Raw genomic sequence first — 23,182 nt, forward strand, 5'->3', positions numbered from 1 at the left:
GTCAGAAAATATAGATTTGAACTATATAACCTATGTACTTAGTATGAAATAAATGTATTTTAAATATATATTTTTTTTTTACTAGGGGCTGCATTTGATCAAAAGTACAGTACAAACATTAATATTGTGAAATATTATTACCATTTAACTATTTTATTGAACTATTTTAAATATTATTAACAATATTAACTATTTTGATGTATTCTCATGTGCTTCAGCAAGGATTGGAATTACTTCCATCTGGTTGCCGTTTTCGTACTCCAATATCTAGAATATAAAAATTATAAAAACTATTTTGTTCCTTTGGCTACAAGCTGTTAAACTCTAATTCAAGGGACACAACTGTGTGTGTCAGAGAGTCACCGTCAACGTCATCACAAGCAATCACGAGATCGCAGTCACCTGAGTTCTGATCACCTGTACCTGCTCACCCTCATCAACACTGCCATAAAGCACCCACACTCTCTGACATTCATCGTCCGGTCTACGGTTCACATACGGAACAGTAACCTGGCTCCTTACTACTAACTATTCTCCCATTGTTACTCCTCAGATCCCTCCAGCGATACTCCACCGAATCCTCCCGCGACCTCCAACGATTACTCCCATTTGCTCTCCGGACTCTCACCATCCTATACTCTGCGATCTCCCCCATTGAAAGACTCACCTCCACGTTCACGCACTATCTGATCACTTATATTAAATAAAGTCACATTCACCTCTAACCCTTGGTTCTTGGCTCTGTTGTGTGACAGAAGACCGGACCAACACCGTCACCCGCATGGATCCCCGGCCATCGTCACCTTCGGAGATCCTACAGGAGCTGGTTAACACTCTGCGGACCTCTTTGCTTCCACCTCCAGCTCCTCCATCTGCCTCGGCCAGTCCCATGGCGCTGCCTGCCACCTATGCGGGTGAATCGGCTGAGTGTGGCGGCTTTTTGCTTCAACTGTCCCTCTATTTGGAGATGCAACCGCAGACATTCCCCACCGAGCACTCCAAGGTAGCTTTTTTAATTTCCCTCCTCTCCGGGAGAGCTTTACATTGGGCTAAAGCCATTTGAGACGCCAATACTGCCATAATCAATTCCTATGAAGCTTTTACTCGTCATTTTAAGGAAGTGTTTGGATCAGCTACCGGAGCGTGTTTGGATTCGCCGGCAAATGGTAATATATGACGATACTTTAGGATTGGAAGGATTCATGCAACGAGCCAACAGAATCTCCCAGCGTCTCTCTGCATGTGACCTCTCCAAAGCCGCTCACCAGCCCGTTTCATCCGCCGCCATCCCTCCAGTACCAGAGCCCATGCTCATTGACACGGCTCGTCTCACCAATCGCGAGCGGACAAGACGATTAACATCTGGCTTGTGTCTTTATTGTGGCTCCACGGAACATTACATCAAGGCTTGTCCCATCAAACCCCCACGTCCTGCGGTGAGTACACTTCAAATGAATCCTCTGATCTCCAAACTGTCAGTCATTTCCGTACAACTCCTCACCCCTTTTCAATCCGTTCCAGCCACTGCCTTGGTCAACTCGGGCTCCTCTGGGAATTTTATCTCCCAAGACTTCGCCAACCGTCTCCACCTGTCCCTCCAACGACGTACCCAGGAGCTCCAAGTCGAGACAATCAATGGAAAGCCGCTAGGACGTGGGCGAGTCCAGTACGAGGTTCCATCAATGCCTCTCAAGATTGGAGTGCTACATGAGGAGGAAATACAATTTCTGGTACTTGAGGGCTCCACCGTGGATATCATCCTGGGACGCCCCTGGCTCATCCTCCACTCACCGGTAATCAGATGGGAAACGAGTGAGATCCTTCGCTGGAGTGAGGAGTGCTATCAACAGTGTCTCAAGGGAATTCCTCAACCGCTGTGCAAGTCCTCCAAACTCCAAGTGGCCTCCACGAGGATTGAAAGCCCCGATTCCGATAAAGTTCTTGAAGTCCCATCTGATTACAGGGCGTTCCAGGATGTTTTTTGCAAGCAGGCAGCCACGCAGTTACCACCACATCGGCCATGGGACTGTGCCATAGATCTGCTGCCTGGGTACAAACTCCCCAAGGGTAGAGTATACCCACTGTCCATCCCGGAGCGCAAGGCTATGGAGGAATACATCGAGGAGGCTCTCAAACAGGGATATATCCGGCCATCCAGTTCTCCAGCGGCTTCAAGCTTCTTCTTCGTGGGTAAGAAGGATGGGGGCTTGCGGCCTTGCATCGATTACAGAGCCCTCAACCCCAGACCGTCAAGCTCCCCTATCCACTTCCCCTGGTCCCGGCCGCCCTCGAGGAACTCCGTGGGGCCCGCATCTTCACGAAGCTGGACCTGCGCAGCGCATATAACCTCGTTCGGATCAGGAAGGGGGAAGAGTGGAAAACTGCCTTCATTACCCCATCCGGCCACTATGAGTATCTGGTCATGCCCTATGGTCTTGCCAACGCCCCTTCCTTGTTCCAAGGCTTCATGAACGAGGTTTTCCGGGAGTTCCTCCATCGATTCGTCGTGGTCTACATAGATGACATCTTGATCTACTCCCGGAACCTGGCCGACCATCGCCAACACGTTGCGCAGGTCCTAGAGAGACTTCGACAACATCAACTTTATCTAAAATTGGAGAAATGTGAATTCCATCGCCCCACGGTACAGTTCCTCGGGTATGTAATAGGCAAGAAGGGAATACTAATGGACCAGGGGAAAGTCACTGCTGTCTCCACCTGGCCTGTTCCCCAAACGATCAAAGAACTCCAAAGATTCATAGGATTTGCTAACTTCTACCGTCGCTTCATAAAAAACTTCAGTATGATCACAGCCCCACTCACCACCATTCTCCGGGGAAAACCCAAGTCCCTGTCCTTCGATGCCAGTGCCCACGAAGCCTTTGATGCATTGAAGAATGCTTTCAGTACGGCCCCCATCCTCCGCCATCCCAATCCAGATCAACCCTTCATTGTAGAAGTGGACGCCTCCACCACCGGCGTCGGGACCGTACTGTCCCAGCATTATGGCGAGCCTCCCGGCCTCCAGCCTTGCGCCTATTACTCGAAGAAACTGACCCCCGCGGAGCAGAATTATGACATCGGCAACAGGGAACTCCTAGCCATTAAGTTGGCCCTTGAGCAGTGGCAGCATTGGCTGGAGGGAGCCAAACACCCATTCACCGTAATCACTGATCACAAGAACTTCCAATACCTCCGAGAAGCCCGAAGACTCAACCCTCGCCAAGCCCGCTGGGCCTTATTCTTCACCCGTTTTCAATTCACCATCACCTACCGTCCCGGAAACCGAAATGGTAAAGCGGATGCCCTTTCCCGCCTTCATTCCCCAGAAGTTCCCTCGGATCCTGAACCCATTCTTCCTCCAGCCCTCATCGTAAATCCCATTATCTGGAACATCGACGACGACATCCGATCCGCCACCCTCACAGAACCTGCTCCGCCGGGAGGCCTAGAAGGGAAGACTTACGTCCCTACGGATCTTCGACTACCCCTTCTGGGCTCAGTTCACTCCGTACCGGGCTCTGGACACCCAGGCAGACAACGGACCCTCTCGCTCCTCCAAGCTCAGTACTGGTGGCCCAGTATGTCCTGTGATGTCACCAGGTTCGTCCAGAGTTGCTCAGTCTGCGCCATGTCTTCCACTCCCCGGCAACTACCGGTGGGCAAGCTCATTCCTCTCCCTGTACCTTGTAGACCATGGTCCCACATCGGAATCGATTTTGTAACGGATTTATCTAACTCAGACGGGAACACTTGTGTACTGGTGATAGTGGACCACTTCTCCAAAGGGTGCAAAATGATTCCTCTCCCCGGCTTGCCCACCGCACTGGAAACAGCAGAACACCTTTTCCACAACGTCTTCAGGCATTATGTGATCCCCGAAGATATAGTGTCTGACCGCGGACCTCAATTTATTTCCCACGTCTGGAAAGCCTTCTTCCGCCTCTTAGGAGTCACCATGAGCTTATCTTCGGGGTACCATCCTCAGACTAATGGCCAGACTGAGTGGAAGATCCAGGAGCTCGGACGATACCTCCGGGCATACTGTCACAAAGACCAACACAGCTGGAGCCATTTCCTCCCGTGGGCCGAGTATGCTCAGAATTCCCTCCGGCAAGACACCACAGGCCTTACCCCATTCCAATGCATACTCGGTTACCAACCACCGCTCTTCCCGTGGACGGGAGAGCCTTCTGAGGTTCCAGCTTTGGACTACTGGTTCCGGGTGAGCGAGAGAGTGTGGGACTCAGCGCACGTCCACCTGCAACGGGCAGTACGGAGACCGCCGTAAGCCCACTCCCCTTTACCTTGTAAGAAACTGAGTCCCCGCTACATTGGTCCGTTTAAGATCTTGAGGCAGATCAATGAAGTATCCTATCAACTCCAACTTCCTCCCAGGTACCGTATCCACCCCACTTTCCACGTGTCCCTACTGAAACCTTGTTCCTCTCTCACCCCAGACCCACAAGAACCGGACGAGCCTCCTCCTCCAGAAATCCTGGACCAACCTTCCATCTATCAAGTCCACGAGATTCTGGATTCACGGCGGCGGGGAGGTCGACTGGAATACCTTGTCGATTGGGAAGGCTACGGGCCAGAAGAGAGATCCTGGGTGGCCCGGGACAACATCCTTGACCCGCTATTGCTCCTGGAGTTCCACCGTACCCATCCAGACCGCCCTGCACCCAGAGGTCGAGGCCGCCCCCGCCGCCCGTGTAAGGGAGGGTAGTGTCAGAGAGTCACCGTCAACGTCATCACAAGCAATCACGAGATCGCAGTCACCTGAGTTCTGATCACCTGCACCTGCTCACCCTCATCAACACTGCCATAAAGCACCCACACTCTCTGACATTCATCGTCCGGTCTACGGTTCACATACGGAATGGTAACCTGGCTCCTTACTACTAACTATTCTCCCATTGTTACTCCTCAGATCCCTCCAGCGATACTCCACCGAATCCTCCCGCGACCTCCAACGATTACTCCCATTTGCTCTCCGGACTCTCACCATCCTATACTCTGCGATCTCCCCCATTGAAAGACTCACCTCCACATTCACGCACTATCTGATCACTTATATTAAATAAAGTCACATTCACCTCTAACCCTTGGTTCTTGGCTCTGTTGTGTGACAGTGTGATCGTTATTATTGATGTTGGTGCTTTGTAATGCAGTTTTTATCTGTATTGCCCAAAACAAATTTACATCATGAGGGACAAATAAAGTAAAGATTGATTGAGATTGATTCATTGATTTAGTGATAACAGATTTTTTATTCTTCCTCTGATGACAAAGCTGAATTTTTAGCAGCCATTATTCCAGTCTTCAGTGTCACATGATCATACAGAAACCATGATAATATGCTGATTTGGTGCTCGAGAAACATTTATATCATTATCAGTGTTGAAAACAGTTGTACTGCTTAATATTTTTGTGGAAACAGCGATACATTTTTTTTTTTTCAGAAATCTATGATTACTAAAAAGTTCAAACGAACAGCATTTATATGAAAGAGTATTTTTGGTATCTATTTAAAAGTGTACTTTCACTTCTGATTAGTTTAACACATCCTTTCTGAATTAAAGGATTAATTTCTTACCGACCAAAACTTTTGAACAGTACTGTATGTATATAAAAATCTGTGGAGCGTTTAAGCATGCACGTCATGTATACATGCAAAACATGCAGACATGCTCAGCACACGCATTCTCTAGCTGCCAGTTTTATCACTGTCGCCCATTTTTTTTTTTTGCATTCCCTTCCTCTACCATCACTGTTATCTCTTTAACGTCAAAGGCACACACAGATACACCTGTGCTTAGTCACACACATCCTGTTACCCAAACATGCTGTTTGAATTAATCATTCATAATTCACGTGCTGATAGTGAAGCTGTCTTTACTTCATCTTTGAGGCTGAGAGCAGTGTGGAGTGTGGGAGAGTGTGTGTGTGTGCATTGAGAGGGGTGGGTGTAAGTTATGCAAAGCACAAACCCAGTGACCCATACTGCAGGACGCACCTCCCCACTGGGTGGAAACTTTCTGGAGGCCATGCTGGGAAAACAAGAGCCAGAGATGGAAAAGACTTAAAGAGAGGAGAGCTGGCCCTTGATATTACAAATTGTCTTCCCTTCAAAAGTGGGGCCTCTTTATTTTTACTTAAATAGTCTATGGCCTGGGTCATTGTCAACTGCCAAATATGATTTAAAAATCTCATCAATCCCAGCTATGCATGGAATTCCTTCTAATAACCAACGGCACATCCTTGAGGAAACACTGAGTTTAACAGTGTGCTTCACTGGAACAGCATCCCTCTCTCTCTCTCTCTCTCTCTAAACCTGTCAAGCTCTTCAGTAAAGTGTGGATGAATGTGGAAAGATGTTGAGAATGCCACAGATAAGTGGTGTGGCCTGCATTTTTGGGGGTCACGGATGGAGCACAGAAAGTTGTTGGTATTCCTTTCTATGCAACTTTGAGAAATCATACCAACAGTGGCCAAATACTGGCATCAGATAAAGGTAGAAAATGTAGTGCAAAGGTAGAAAATAAAAGAGTGGATAGAAACAAACAAACAAAAAATGGGTGATTCTTTTCATTTGAAGCAGGTTATGACTGAGCTTGTAGCAAATGGAAACCCCTAGGTTTCATGGCATCTTTACCCCCATTGACTGAATAAGCTTGTGCTCTTCCTGCATTCATGCCATTCCTTCTGCTGATTACACTGCCATGGCTGATTTAACTTTATTAGTTTTTCTGTTACTACAAGGAAGGACATCACCATACAGAGATCCATATCTAGTGAGAGAGAGGCATGTATCTGTAAAAATGTGTTTGGTGCTTTCCTGGTCGAAACTCACATAAGATACTATTGTGTTGTGTTTGCTACACAGTTATTAAGGTGTTTAATTGGTTTTAGCATGTAGTTTCTGGGGTGTTCTGGTTTGTTGCTAAATGGCTGCCCATTGTCAAGTTTTTATAATGGTGTAGTCTCTATGACTGAAAAGGGCTCCAGATTGCAACAAAATGGACACAATTAAGAGGTCACAATTTTTGCGACAGTAAAAATGATTAAGAAACTGGTTTCTATTTATTTTTTTTGGACAGTACATCCAGATAAGCGATTGTGTCATTGTGTTGTGAGCTGAAATGTTTCCTGCAAATTTCAAAAAACAATGTGAGCTGATGTCCCATTTGTGAAAAAATTGTTGTTATGAACCAGGGCTCCATCCATATACATATACTTCCTTAAGAGAAAACAGTATTTGAAAAGAGTAGTTTATCTGAAGTAAGTGAAAACTACTTCTGAAGTGCGCATCTGATGGACACTTACTATCCCATGAGGCCACGGGAGAGGAGTTGTGAATGGCAGCAAAGTAAGTACATACTCACAAGAACATTGTCAGAGAGTGTGCGATTTTGGATACAGCCTAGTTCTTTTAAAGCTGCAGTCTGTAACTTTTGGCTCTCTAGCATTTAATAAACAGAACTGTGTGTATAAATTTTGTACATTTTGAACACAAAAAAGTTACGGACTGCAGCTTTAAAGGAGTCAGTCAAAAAGACTTATGAAGTTTACTAGAACATGCTGGCAGGTTAGCGGTTTTAATCAGAGGCCCTGTTTACACCTGGTATTAAAATGCGTTTTCGATCCAACCACAAGTGGACAACACCACATACAGGAATAAATGGGGGCTAAAACTTTTTAAGCTTGTCCACTTTCAACCACTTCAAGTTAATCAGGACAGAAGTGGTCAAAAGTGCACAAAAGAGACGGATTAAAACACCAGGTGCAAAACGGGAAAGTGTCTCCCTTGTCTACTTCTGATTTGATCAAACAAAAAATAATCTTAATACAACCCGAATTCCGGAAATGTTTATGTTTAAATGTTTAAAACTAAAAGAATTTCAAATCACATGAGCCAATATTTTATTCACAATAGAACATAGATAACATAACAAATTTTACAATTTTATGCACAAAATGAGCTCATTTCAAATTTGATGCCTGCTACAGGTCTCAAAACAGCTGGGACGGGGGCATGTTTACCCTGGTGTAGCATCTCCTCTTCTTTTCAAAACAGCTTGAAGACGTCTGGGCATCGAGGTTATGAGTTTCTGGAGTTTTGGTATTGGAATTTGGCCCCATTCTTGCCTGATATAGGTTTCCAGCTGCTGAAGAGTTTGTGGTCGTCTTTGACGTACTTTTCGTTTAATGATGCACCAAATGTTCTCTATAGGTGAAAGATCTGGACTGCAGGCAGGCCAATTCAGCACCCAGACTACAGCACCCAATTCTTCTACTACAAAGCCATGCTGTTATAATAGCTGCCGTACGTGGTTTTGCATCGTCTTGCTGAAATACACAAGGCCTTCCCTGAAATAGACGTCATCTGGAGAGGAGCAAATGATGCTCTAAAACCATTATATACCTTTCAGCATTTATAGTGCCTTCCAAAACATGCAAGCTGCCCATACCGTATGCACTTATGCACCCCCATACCATCAGAGATGCTGGCTTTTGAACTGAACGCTAATAACACGCTGGAAGGTCTCCCTCCTCTTTAGCCCGGAGGACACGGCGTCCTTGATTTGCAACAAGAATGTCAAATTTGGACTCGTCTGACCATAGAACACTTTTCCACTTTGAAACAGTCCATTTTAAATGAGCCATGGCCCACAGGACATGACTGCGCTTCTGGACCATATTCACATATGGCTTCCTTTTTGCATAATAGAGTTTTAGTTGGCATCTGCAGACAGCACAGCAGATTGTGTTTACCAACAGTGGTTTCTGGAAGTATTCCTGGGCCTGTTTAGTAATGTCAATGACAGAATCATGCCGATGAGTGATGCAGTGTCGTCTGAGGGCCCGAAGACCAAGTGCATCCATCAAAAGTCTTCGGCCTTGTCCCTTACACACAGAGATTTCTCCAGTTTCTCTGAATCTTTTGATGATGTTATGCACTGTTGATGATGAGATTTGCAAAGCCTTTACAATTTGACGTTGAGGAATGTTGTTTTTAAAGTATTCCACAATCTTTTTATGCACTCTTTCACAGATTGGAGAGCCTCTGCCCATCTTTACTTCTGAGATACTCTGCCTCTCTAAGACATCCCTTTTATAGCTAATCATGTTACAGACCTGATGTCAATTAATTTAATTAGTTGCTAGATGTTCTCCCAGCTGAATCTTTTCTAAATTTCTTGCTTTTTCAGCCCTTTGTTGCCCCCGTGCCAACTTTTTTGCGACCTGTATCAGGCATCAAATTTGAAATGAGCTCATTTAGTGGATAAAAGTGTAAAATTTCTTTGTTTAAACATTTGTTATGTTCTCTGTGTTCTATTGTGAATAAAATATTGGCTCGTGTGATTTGAAAGTCTTTTAGTTTTCATTTTATTCAAATTTAAAAAACGTCCCAACACTTCCAGAATTTGGTTTGTACCAGGTGTACACACGGACAGACTCACTGTTGAATCGTTCAAAGGTATTAGTTCACAACTGACTCCATCACTGAACTGTGAATCATTTTTTTTTGGGTAGGCCTATGTCTCACACAAAATGAACTGGTAAATGTTACTGTGGTGTGTATTTTAGGTCTGTGACTGGTTGTGAGACAACATGTAATTAAAGACACACATTTACAACAAAGTTTTGTTGTAATAAATGGTTTTCTCAAAACATGTCAGTTGTCAGCGCTCTGTGTGAAATTTAGAAAGCACTAACTACTGATAATTATAGGCTGAAATGAGCCTGCTGTGAACAGTAAGGAGCGTTCGACAGACTCCATAATATCTGCAGTCACTGAAAGCACATCAGCATTTAGGCAACATGAAAAAGATTAATCCAGGCTGTTGTATGCGTGTGATGCTGTGTGCACATGTGTGTGTAGATTTGTCAGGATGTCTGACTGTGCTGCTTTGCATGTGTCAGCAAGCTTGTATAGTATACACTCTGCCAGCATAATGCTACAGAGACCCACAATGCAGCAGTCAGCAAGTGAAGAGAGGGGGAGGGAACAGAGAGGGGGTGGGGAAGAGACAGGTCAGAACCTTGATTTTTTTGTTAAGAGGGTGTAGAGATCTTTCTGTAGTGAATTTCCACAGCCACAGGAGGGCACCACTTCTGATGTGCCACACAGGTTTGAAAAACAACACACATCTGTGAGCTAAGCTAAAGGTCCTGAGCATATCAAAAGCTGTTCAGAAAAAAACAAAACAAAACAAAAAACTCTTACTACTTATTGAATAATGTGCATTATACTGTTTTTTAAATAGTACGTAACAACAGTAGGTATACTGCAACAATTAAACATTTCAAACATTAATATGCTTAACTGTATGCTATATTGTTGTCACATGGCCTACCACAATGCATGTTTGTGCTATTGTATGCAATTGGTAGCAAATTAGTGAATCAAGTAGCAAATTAAGGTAGCAAACAGGATACTTGATTCCAATTGGAATTTTTTTATGACTTAAGTTGATTGCTTGACAAAGTTTATTGGAGTGGTTCTATTTATGTCTTATTTGTGTGTGTGTGTGTGGTGTGTGTGTGTGTACTTGTTTTTCTATTCAGGTGGGGACTTAAACCTGAATACACACAGACTCATGGGGTCTCGTGTCACGGTGGGGACCTAAATTGAGGTCCCCATGGGCAAACAAGCTAATAAATCACACAGAATTAAGTTTTTTGAACATCTAAAAATGCAGAAAGTCTCCTGTAAGGGGTAGGTTTAGGTGTAGGGCAATAGAATATATGGTCTGTACAGTAGAAAAACCATTACGCCTATGAATGTCCCCACAAGGATAGTGAAACAAGTGTGTGTGTGTGCTTAGAATTTTAATTTTAAAGTTTAAGTCACATCCTGTTGCTCCTTTAAAAACTTGCTGAGGCCCCTGGTTGAAACCTTTATAGGCCTTACAGAAAGACTAATTGTTCTGCAGACAATATGAAGGCTTTAGCTTTGATGCAGTTTTTTAACCATGTTTTATGCTGTTCTCGTGGTACACGAGATATCTCAGGGTTTGGTCACTTTGATGGCCAGCTAACTGTGTAATGCATACACTCTATTATGTGCTTTTCTCACTGCCAAAACCAGCACACTCACAGGAATAGGTCAGTCTGCAATCAGCTTTGTAATCCTAGACTACAGGGTGGATAAAACAACAGCTTTTTATTGTTTGTTATTGAGGAGATGTTATTGTTGATGTTATCGCTCACCTGCCTTTTTGAAAAATCTCATATTATGCAGTTCATCTGTACAACGTTGATCCAAAGAGCTCTCAGCACAAGAAAAATCATCTCACTGAAGGAAATGGTGTTGTACAGAGTAATACTATGAGCTGGAATGACCTGCTTTCACTGAAAGCTTTTGGTTTTAAAAAATCAGCTCTGAAATTGGGTAGAGGGCTGTTATCAGATGAGACACCGACTTCCTTCCCACCAGGCAGATAGAGAGACAGACAGAAAAGGACCTCTGTTTCACCCCGCTGCATCAGTGCTGTGCTTGGCATGCTGCAGGGTCACAAAACGGGGATCAGACAGTGTTATGCAAGTGTTTGGGTGGCTGGATATTACTGTGTGTGTGCGTGCAGAAATGTCTGTGTGTCTTGAAGGCAGAAGCACTCTCTCGCTGCGTGGTCGATCTGTCCTTGTTAGTGTTTGTGTGAGCGACAGCCAAAACACTCTGCACCAAAATGTCCGTCGTCATCAGTGTATAGCCTCTTTTTTAAATGGTTGCAGACTGCGGCAAATCCAAAAACCTATCCCAATTTTTACCTTCTCTCTTTTACTTCCCAGCATAAATAATATATTTTTAATTTAATTATAACATGTAATTTAATCCAAGTATCTTTACTGGCCTTTAGAAAAGTATAAAGGGGCCTTTGGCATAAATCATATGCTGGCTTATAATGGCTTTGCGAGAGCTTAGATTTGAAAACATATGCTAATAATATTACTTTTTGTCCCTGGCAGCCTCACAAGAAGACAAAGCAGGATTACATGTTTAGAGACCACAAAACTAAATTTTTCAGCTTCACATTTCAATACCTCCTTCTTTAGAAAAACTTGCTGGTCAAAAATGTTTCCACAATCCCTGAGGCTTGAGTTGTTTTCTCAGTTCCAAGAACTGTCCCATATTGAATGACATGTCAAATCTCACCAAGACTTTTGCATTTATTTTAATATATTTGGCAGAAACTTTTTGTCCAAAACAACTTACAGTGCATTAAAACTATATAATATATGTGTAATTCTCCAAATTACTACAGTAAATCACATTGTCATCTAGTGAATTCCATGCAGTATGTTCTAGTACTATATGCGTTGGGGAGTCTGTGTTGTATTACATTGGGAAGTTACTTGTATCCTTTCATTTCCTTTTTTTTGCTTTTGTTTCCTAATTTTCTTTGTTAAACCACTCTTAGTCTAGATATGTTTTTCTCTCTCTGGGAAGTTTCTTTCTCTTTTTCTTGTGCTTGCAGATGTGGTGTATCATGTTTACATACTTCCTTTATTCCTATATTTGTTTAATTACAGAACTGCTGAAAAGCACTACCACAGGCTGTGTATGAGGATGTGCATGTGATAACACACTTCAATTTAATTGCTTTATTGTTAGTACTTAATTAATGGCAGGAACTGAGCTGCATCGGAAAGTGTATTTTATCACGGTGTGTGAGGGAAGTTGATTGTAAGTCCAGTCTATGTATCCACATACACTATACCGTTTAAATGTTTGGGGTCAGTAAGATGTGTGTGCATGTTTATTTTACATTTGTTGTGATGAACAAAAATAATACATTTGACTAGAAGTTCCTCTAGCTAAGGACTTTGTTATACTCAAGATAATGCTTGCAGTCAAACGGACCATAAAGATCTATTTTATATCATTTTGATAATGTTTTGAGACTCCATACTGCCGTGGCTCCTGCGGGAAGACCAGGAATATCTCCCTTTTAGCAATTTCAGATGAAGCACTGTGGGATCAGTAATATTTTATACATCTGAAGAGTGATTTGCAGAGAATTTTTTTTATATGAACTGGGTCAAACTAACCAGTAGCACCAATGTTCCTTTGTTTAAATGCCTTAATGATGGATTTGTTTCTGACAAACATACAGCTTTATGCTTCACAAGATGTTAATTGATGGACCGGAGTCATGTTGATACTTGTAGATTATTGTGATGCTTTTATCATCTGTTTGGACTCTCATTCTGACGGCACCCATTCACTGCAGAGGATCCATTGGTGAGCAAGTGCTGTAATGCTAAATTTCTCCAAATCTGTTCAGATTAAGCAAAAAAGACATCTACATCTTGGATGGCCTGAGGGTCAGTACATTTTCAGCAAATTTTAATTTCTGTGTGAACTGTTCCTTTAAGAGGGTCAAAATGACCCACAACAGCTGAGGAGGAGTTGACAGGAGACACAGACTGCTGGGTTCCAGTAGTTCTGATGGTATCTTCAAAAACACATCCTACTCATTGGTTATGGTATCAGGCCAGACCAAAGATTTCAAACATCCAGCAGCAAACCACACACATCAACCTCACTTCCTCTAGTTTCTCCTCTCATAGTCTGTGTAATGATGTGGTGATAAGTGATATTAACTAAATGCTTTTACGTGTCGCCTGCAGAATTTGCAGTTGCACTTTAAGTGGTGCACTCAAGATGTCTTGATATACAGTACTAAATGTGCTCTAATCACTCTTTTTGTTCTCTCACTTGTTCTGCTGCTTCTTTTTGTGATTCCCCTGCAGGACTGTGTTTGCAGGAGTCTTGACAGATGTGGTTTTTCCTGGTTCCTGGTTCTGATCAATCCTGTGCTTGCTCTTTGCACCTGGGGTCACTGCTGTGAGGACATATGGCTGTGCGGCAGAAGAGGTGAGAAGTGTGTGAGGTTCAGAAAGGAAGAGGGAGTGACAGAGAGAAAGGATTTAATGAGGCCCAACCACCAGACTGGTAATCAGTGATCTCCCTCATAGTGGGCCTTTTTGTTTGAAGCTGCACCACAGGATCTCCCTCCCTAATGTGCCACTTGCCTTCCTCTCCATTTATTCTCTACTCTCTCTTGCTCTCTATCCCCCGTTTCTTCCCTAAACCTCTCCTTCCTCAATGACACTTTCTTTTCCTCTCTTTCAGTCTCAGTTGAAATTATGAGACATACTCAATGACATACTCCAAAAATATATATTCTTATATCGTTCAAAAGTCGGTATGATTTTCTTATTTTGAAAGAAATTCATTCTTTAATTCAGCAAGGATGCATTAAATTGAACAAACATGACGGTAAAGACATAATAATAATGTTACACAGAGTTTTTACTTCCATGAAATGCTGTTCTTTAGAACTTTTTATTCATCAAATAATTCTGAAAAATGTACCACCGTTTCCACATAACTTTAAGCAGCACAACTGTTTTCAACACTGATAATAATAAGACAGTTTTCTTGAGCACCAAATCAGCATATTAGAATGATTTCTGAAGGATCATGTGACAGTGAAGACTGGAGTAATGATGCTGAAACAGGAATTTTGAAATATATTAAAATAGAAAACAATTACTTTAAATAGTGATTGTATTTCACAATACAACTGTTTTTACTGTTACTGACCCCAGATTTTTGAACAGTAATGCAAGCCTATATTTATTCATATTTATTTGTAATTATTTATGTATAAAGATAAATTAATACATATAAAAAATAGCTTATGTAGTCATTTTTTGCATTTATTTATATTTTTATGATTATTTGATTATGATTATCTGTTTTCTTTCTTTTTGTGCAGACCTCTGCTCTTTGTCTCATATGGCACTATTGAAATTCACCAGTGAACTAGTTTATTTTAGCGTCAACAAACTTATCTTTCCTAGCACAATCTAAATGTGGCAAGAGGAAAAAGAAACAGAGTAGCACGCAAGACTTCAGTTAGCCTGTGCTTCATGGAAAAACAAGGCCCTGTTTTCTCTCTTGAGACACATTTGCGAGTGTCTGTTTATGTGTAGCATCACTGCAAAGAGTGCTGTGAGTCTGAAAGCCTGTAATCATCTAATGGACTCCAGCTTAAATAACCAAAGGACGTTACTCACTCCGAGTTTTGTGAATGTAAATATAATTTAATGTCTTTGTTTGCCTGTGTGTGAATACTAACCCTATAGTAAAGAACTGTCACTCTCATTTAAAAGCTATACCGATTCAAATCCCTGCTGTTGTTACAAACAGACTCGCTTTGAGGGGGCGAGACCTTCAGATCCAGCATTGTATGGATAAAAAAACAAGCTGATAATGCTGAAGTATCATGTTCACAGATAGATGTTGTTTGCACCACAGTTTATTGAGACACAGATAAACATAAGTGCTAATAAACAATACTGTTTCACTTACTGTTGATGCACTGAGCAGCCATTTTGGATTCTGAAGTCGGGGTTGTTTTGGTTCCTCTGAAACAGAACTCCGACTTAAAGAGGCATTTCAGTTCAAATACGGGGAACTCAGAATTCCCGACTTCAAAGTACAAATGGAAATCTCCCTGTACTCTCAAACTACCAAACTAACCAAAACTGCTGAAAAAGTGGGCAGGGATTAATGCACTCTATTACAGATTCAGTTTATGGTTGTGTCCATTTATTATTATGTAATATGATTATGTAAATATCTAATCATAAAATGTGTTCTTAAAATAAAATCTGACAGTGAAATCATAAATGTAGGTTCTTCATTCTAACATAAAAGCATTTTTCAGGCAGTTCCAATGAAGTGTAAGAAAAAAAAATCATCAAGTTGTCTATTTCCTCCCATTTGCTGTATCTGACAAAAAACAGCCTATATTTGTGAAGCTGATTGAATTGTTGAATTGCTTGAGTGCAGGGTTTGCAGTGGCGTACAAGGCTTCTGTTTTACTCCGACTGTGTTAGATGGTGAAACCGATAGTGTTGTTGAACTGTACCATCCCAGCTTTATCAGTGTCGGTTTGTGTCTGCGTGTGATTGTTAGCATGTTAGCTCAGAAAGGCTACACTTGTCTTGTCCTAAAGGCCTTTTTCTCTTCTCCACATGTGCTCACACACAAACTCTGTACACTGTACCTGCATCAATGGCCTTCAGCATGTGTGTCCAGTGACAGGCTGTGACAGACCATAATAAAGTGCCTCTAACAACCAACACACACACACAAACACACAGAGCATACAAACAGAAATGAACTCTTATCTACACCAACACACCCTGACACATATTTCTCTCTCACAAACACACACACTGCTATTATTTTGCCCTGTCTCCCTCGACTCCCCTCCTCTCGCTTCCCTCTGTCCCCGCTAACGGTCATCTAATTGATAAATAATTCAGTGCGACAGATTCTCTGGCAGCCCTGTATAAGCAAGCAAAGCCTCTGATTTAGCAGTGTCACCCACATACTCCCAAAAGCCAAGGTCATCTTTTATAGATTAAAAGCGCTGCTGGACAGAATCATGCTGATGTTCTTTGCTTCATGTTCGGAAAATGAGACTATTGAGTTTGCTCAGATAACATAAATAATAACAATTGTGAAATATTTGTATGGCTATACACGTAAATATATGAATATATACAGACTTTTCAAGTTGGTACTGTTGTGCCAGTTTAGGAATCATAGTGAAAGTGAATCTGTATTGGTGAAAATTTTGTTTCAAATGTAAATGTTGACTGTACAGTGTTTGTATACAACCCAAATTCCAGAAATGTTGGGACGTTTTTTTTTTAATTTGAATAAAATTAAATCTAAAAGACTTTCAAATCACACGAGCCAATTTTATTCACAATAGAACATAGAGAACATAACAAATGTTTAAACAGAGAAATTTTACACTTTTATCCAATAAATGAGCTCATTTCAAATTTGATGCCTGATACAGGTCTCGAAAAAGTTGGCACGGGAGCAACAAAGGGCTGAAAGAGCAAGACATTTTGAAAAGAGAACATCTAGCAACTAATTAAGTTAATTGACATCATATCTGTAACATGATTAGCTATAAAAGGGATGTATTATACCCCCTTTCCACCAGCAGGAACCAGGTGCTAGTTCAGAGCCAGTGCTATTGCCGGTTCTTAGTTGGTTCAACTGGCGAGCCCTTTAAGAACCGGTTGCTTTCCCACAGAGAGCCAATACAGAGCCAGGTCTTACGTCACTGAATACGTTTCATGTTTCGGTTCACTACTTATTACTCTATTAGACTTGTTTGAGGTGCATCGGTGCCACGCAGACCGATCGATCGATCGCCACACAACACACTAAAGCACTGCGAGAGCGATCCAAAAGCATAAAGAGCCGTCTGCTTTCCAGTCGCTCCCACAGCACCCCGATGCCTCGCACCGAACGGTCCATCCTGAACAAGCCTAAACAAACTGTGTTTAGCTGCTATTTCAAATATGGCGGTCCAAAGTTTCTGTCATCTTGTTGGTCATGGTAACCCTGCCCCCAGCACCTGACGCAAGTGGTTCTTCCTTCTAACAATGTTTTGGTGCTACTTGTGAACCGCTTTTCCTGGTTCAGAGCTGGTGCTTTGGGTGTCCAAAGACAAAGAACCGGTTTGAAACTAGGCTCTGGCTCCGAACCAGCACTCCGAACTGCCTTGGTGGAAAAGGGGTATTAGATAGTCTCTCAGAAGTAAAGATGGGCAGAGGCTCTCCAATCTGTGTAAGAGTGCTTAAAAATATTGTGGAATACTTCAAAAACAACATTTCTCAATGTTTAATTGCAAAGGCTTTGCAAATCTCATCATCTACAGTGCATCATAACGTCATTTTATTCAAATTTAAAAAACGTCCCAACATTTCCAGAATTCGGGTTGTACTTTTTCTGAGGAATAACGATAAAGCATGCTAAACAATACTGTTTGGCTGATTTACAAGGCAACAGGATTGTTCAACATTTCCCAGCAGCCTTTGTGGCAGCACAAGAATAATAAAATACACAGATATTTCAAAATTGCACACCAGTTGTGTATCATTTGTTTTTTAATGTGCTGGGTAAGTGCTGAAAATCCCTTCCATCTTTATCGGTAATTGAAAAATTGGATCAATGGTGAATGGACCAAAATCATTCACCATTTCTGAGATTGTATGTAAATATAAACTTTCCAGGAGGACGTAAAGGCAGCAAAAATTGGAGTCTCCACAAAAGATTGTCTTGTGATAAATTGAATTTGTCTGGACACACGATAATCTTTTCATTAACAACCCAGTTTATTAGGACAGTTCTGAGTTCATGCGAATGTGGTTGTTTTGTTATACTTTTAGAAGAAGTACTTCTGATGAGTAAGCATTGCTACTTCCCTCTGATTACATAATGACTGTACTGTAGGTTTCGAATGCATTGTAACCAGCAGACTGTTTTCTAAATGGAAGGGCAGGAATGTGAGTTTTCAGTAGCTTTCTGTTTCTACCCTGCATACACTGGTGTTATACTCAAGGTGACTGAGCTCAGCATAGCTTTAATATTTAATCTTAAACACACACACACACACACACACACACACACACATGCTGCTTACATACCCAGTGCCACTGCTCACCAGGCTAAGTGAATGAGCATTGTAATTCATCTAACCATGTCAAAGTGCTGATTTTACTTATGACTTTGCAAAAAACGTTTTGAGTCAAGGTATCTCCAGACCCTTGTTATTGGGGCATAAGGTAATACTGCTGTGCCCCAGTAAAATATAACTGATAAACCCTTTCCGATTATAAACTAACCTGAGAATAATTTTATCAGCTGATATCAGCTAATCAGAACCTGCAAAATTCACTAATTAATCACTCTTCTGATATAATCTTTCAGATGGGTTTGTAAAAAGGTCCAGAATTGTTCATGATTCAGTTTGATTCATTCAGACAGTTCACTCACGCTGAATCGCTTGTAGTTTGTAAGAAAAACAGTTTGTAAGAAAAAAACCCCCCAAAAGGTGGATATTTACCTAGTCCACTGTGGGAAACAAAACTTGCAAATCATTTGACAGTGATGAAGCTGCTCTTGTGAGCACTCTGTACTACAGTGAAATCAATTTATATCCAAAACTAGAGCCCTGAACATGAAATGTGAAAGAAAAATTAGATATTGTGGACACAAATTAAGAATTAAATCCCACATTTTATTAATGTTTTATTGGCATTGAATTAGTTACATCATGGCCATGTTGTACTGATGGGCCCTTTTCACATTTCTAGGGTTCACATAAGTCGTCATATTTAGGTAAACTTCAATAGCGGTGAATGCAAACTACAACTTTTTTTTTTTTGCCTTCCAATTTGCTCTAATAGCAAAATTTTAAAAAATCCATTACAACATGACTTTTCCAAAGAGAAAAAAATATTGAGAGATTGATTATGGTGCTAAGAAGAGAGAAATATGTCAAATTTGACGTCACTCTCCCTCGGCCGCTGTACTGGAAACACTCGCACAGCAACTAGTCTTATGAAATTTAATTTGAAGGTAATTTAACACAAAGTATAGTGTCACATTCTTTTTTTTAAATGAGAATAATAATAATAATAATAATAAAAAGATTAATCATGTTAATAATTGGAAACGCATCAACAGTTCATTGTGGGAATGAATTCTTAATTGCTGGCCACAGTATATTTTTTCTCTCTCGCTCTCTTCTGCATGTCATGTGCGTGGAAAATATGGGGATCAAACACGTCTGTATGCATATCTCCGACCTAAAGTTTGCCATTTACCCTTATAGTAACCACCTACTATCTATAAGGCCTACAAAGAGGAGTGTAACATCAAACACAATCAGTTTGGATCGCTGTGCTGTTCAGGGGAAAATGAGCTCTGCTTAGCACGTGGCTTCTGGTTCCTCCTTCCTCTGTTTAATGGTCTAGAATGATTAAGTGTCAGGGTATAAAATTCTCTCTCTCCTAATGGCTGAGGGGAGAAGGAAGAGAGGAAGGGGGTTGGGCGGCACAACAAAGACACATCTTCCCCCATAGAGACTCCATGCTGGGGCTGTCACCAGTTCACACACACACACACACGTAGAACCCCCACTCGTGCACTGTCTTGCCTTTCCTCACCTCTCAAACATGCATTTGGTTTGGTCTGTTACAAAAGTGTGCTGCAGAGCTTGAATAGACGGCAGGCCAGGCCGGGGGACTGTGCAATCTATATACACGGGGGGAGGGAGGGAGAGAGAGCAATAGAGGGGAAAGGGTAAGGAGGCAGACCCAGCCCTCTCGGTGGCCATTAAGCTAACTCGTGGATCAATACTGGTTGTAAGTATGACTGAGCTTCTGCACACCCGCATATAATGACAGCCTTACAGAGCAGCTGCACAGATGGGCAGAGCATTGCCAGGTCATGAATCACAAAGAGAGTGAGAGAATAAGAGAGGAGTGGTAAAAACAATGGGAATCCCCCTTGGAGTTTTTCAGTTTTTTTTTTTTAACACTTTAACACTCGCCTTTCAAGGATTGAAATTGGTAGTAGAAAGAAGTCAGTTCACTTGGGTGAGACAATCAGTCATTTTCTCCAGCGTGTACTGCTGCAACCGCAGTCAACCGCTGACTTTCTGTTAGGATCAACAGGCCTTTTTTTGGTCATGTGATTTGGATTTACTAAGAAACCACACTTTTTCTTTTTCTTTTTTTGTCAACTTCAGGATGCTGACTTTTGTTTGCATTTTTCTCTCTATTTTTTCCTCCTCCGTTTCAATTTATCACAGTTCAAATCATCTTTATGGACACTTCCACCAAAATAACATAGCAAAAAAATCAAACAATTCAGAGAAATAAAGTAAAGTAAAGATAAAAATATAAATATGTTATGAAACACTTCTGCCAGATAACAACCACATCAGAATATCACACAAGGATATTTTTTGCCAGTGCAGTTTGGCACACAGAGTAAAATGCTAAAATGCTCACTTTGTCTGTTTCGTGTGTTTTCCGGGATAGTTTTTAACTCAAAAGTTGTCTTTAAAAACTCAGTGCAACAGAAGTAGCAACAGATTGTTTCTTTGGTAATGTGACATATCTGAGTGAAATGGATTATTGAAAAGGGAAAAAAAAGTAGGGTGGGAAACAGAGTTCTATCCATTGGTTGATGATTCGATGGAGCTAGATCTCAATGTGAGTTGCAGCTGATTGTGAGAAAGGGGTGGAGTTTAAACGACTGGCGTAAATGATTGGAGAACTCCTTCATATGTCACCAGAGTGAAGTCTGTTGTTTTACCGGAAAACTGTGTTATGAAATTTTGATTAAAAATGTAAAAAAAAAATAAGAATAAAAATAAATACATGAAAAACAAAATTCAAAATAAGATGCGTTTCTTAAATAGAATTGAACAGGGTGAATTTCTGTTATATGCCGACTTCATATAATCTTTAAATAACATAAAACCTTGAATACATGTGCCAGATTTTATCTATACCAACTTTTTTAATACATGGAAGGGGATTTTATATTAAGAGCAGCGAAAGTGAAAGATCAAATGTTCTCATGTGTAGAAAGGGACAGGAAAGCACGTCGAGTTTTGTGCCAAGGCACCAGTATAGAACACATAGCGCTGGTGTATCCAGGCACTGCAGCTGCGGCTGCACAAATATGCACTGTGTAGAGAGCCTTTAAATCAAGATGCAAGCAGGGCCTCTCATCTGTTGTGCATGAAAGCTAAGAAAAAGAGAGGAAGAATATGGGAGGAAGGGAGCGAGAGAGAGCGAGAAAGAGAAAGAGAAAGAGAGAGAGCTGAAGGAAGGAAGGAACCTTGCTCCCCAAGCACAGTAAGATGGGATGAGGAAACTGGATACCTTGCATAGAAAATTCCTCACACTGGACCTCTTCCCTTAAATCTGTAAACCAGAGATTTCTTCTTGATGACAAACTATAAGAGGCATATAAACCATATAGCGCAAGATATCAAGATAATTTTTCACTTTAAAAAAAAAATTAAGAAAAAAATCACACTATAAAGCTGAATATTTGTAAAAATGACAGTGTTGTGTGTGTATAAAATTAACATTCTTCAAATCTTCTTTTTTTTGTTCCACAAAAGAACAAATATCAAACAGTTTTGGAATGACAAGAGGCTGAGTAAATTATGAAAGGATTTTCATTTTTGGGGTACTACCCCTTTAAATGTGTAATACCAGTGGTATTTGTGTATAATATTAGTTTAAATAGCATTTTCAGAATGTAGTACAAAATACATTCTGTTCATTCTGATTCCACAAAGAGAACAAGTTTAACAGTGACTCTGAAAAACACTGAAGCCAGTGAGTTCATCCACCCATCCCGCCCCCACCCCCCTCAGCTTTAGAGAACATTCCTTTCATAAATCTGTATGCCTGTGTTTTTTTTTTTTTTTTAAGAAACCCGAGAATTCGTGCTTGGTATGTGGAGGAGCTCATTATGGTGCCTGTGGAGGGCACTTGGGAACGTTCAGATATTTCCAGCATCATCTCTTGCAAAGCCTTTCTCATGCTAGCCTCTGTTCTCCTCTCATGCTAACAGACACACACACAATAGTACAAACTTACCCTTTAATCAGTTCTGTGCATTCACACTTAAGTGAGACAGCCTCTCTTTTCTTTTAGAGAGCAGGTGAGAGTAGCACATTTTCAGTACTTGTTTTTATGTGAGTTTATTAAGCTCTGTTTCTAATTTGTCCATGTGCTTTCCTTTCTATGTGGGAGGTTATGTACGTGTATGTGTATGTGTACGTGTAAAACTGTCTGAAGGCATTATCTTTTTTGTCTCTCCTTCTCTCAGAGCTCCTCCTTTCAAGCAAGAGATGTTCCCCAGTCTTGTTGCCCCACTGCAGTCTGCTGCATTGTACGGCATCGCCCACTTGTTATCCTGAAACCTCTTTCACCCCTGTGAAGAATGAAAAATTCTTTCCCCTGTTCTACCACAACCTGATTGAGTTAAGCCTTTGAACAGACATTTGTATTCATGGCCATGTTCCATGTTACTCAAAACAACACGTGTCTGATGCCCAGCCCCACAGTACAAATTTACAAAGTCAATGACTCTTGGGACATTGTTGGAATGGTGACCTGCCAGTCAGATCTCTACTACTGCACAAAATGGCTGAAAACAGGCCTACAGTATGCTACTCCTATAGTAATTAAGAGCCAACACCGCACATGCTTCTGGAACAAAATGGGTCTGCTCTATGCAGGAGATTGCATCATG

At 41.5% G+C, this 23,182-nt stretch overlaps 1 protein-coding gene across 1 annotated transcript in view; it reads right to left on the reverse strand.

The window, feature by feature from the left end:
* Positions 1-15,511, reverse strand: part of ca7 (carbonic anhydrase VII) — a 55,791-nt gene extending 40,280 nt beyond the window's left edge. The window contains exon 1 of the mRNA XM_058782507.1: positions 15,392-15,511. The gene's annotated coding sequence lies outside the window, so the exon portion shown is untranslated. The remainder of the gene's footprint in view (positions 1-15,391) is intronic.
* Between the last annotated feature and the right edge of the window lie 7,671 nt (positions 15,512-23,182).

Source organism: Onychostoma macrolepis, chromosome 07, assembly GCF_012432095.1.
Source record: "Onychostoma macrolepis isolate SWU-2019 chromosome 07, ASM1243209v1, whole genome shotgun sequence".
Taxonomy (NCBI): domain Eukaryota; kingdom Metazoa; phylum Chordata; class Actinopteri; order Cypriniformes; family Cyprinidae; genus Onychostoma; species Onychostoma macrolepis.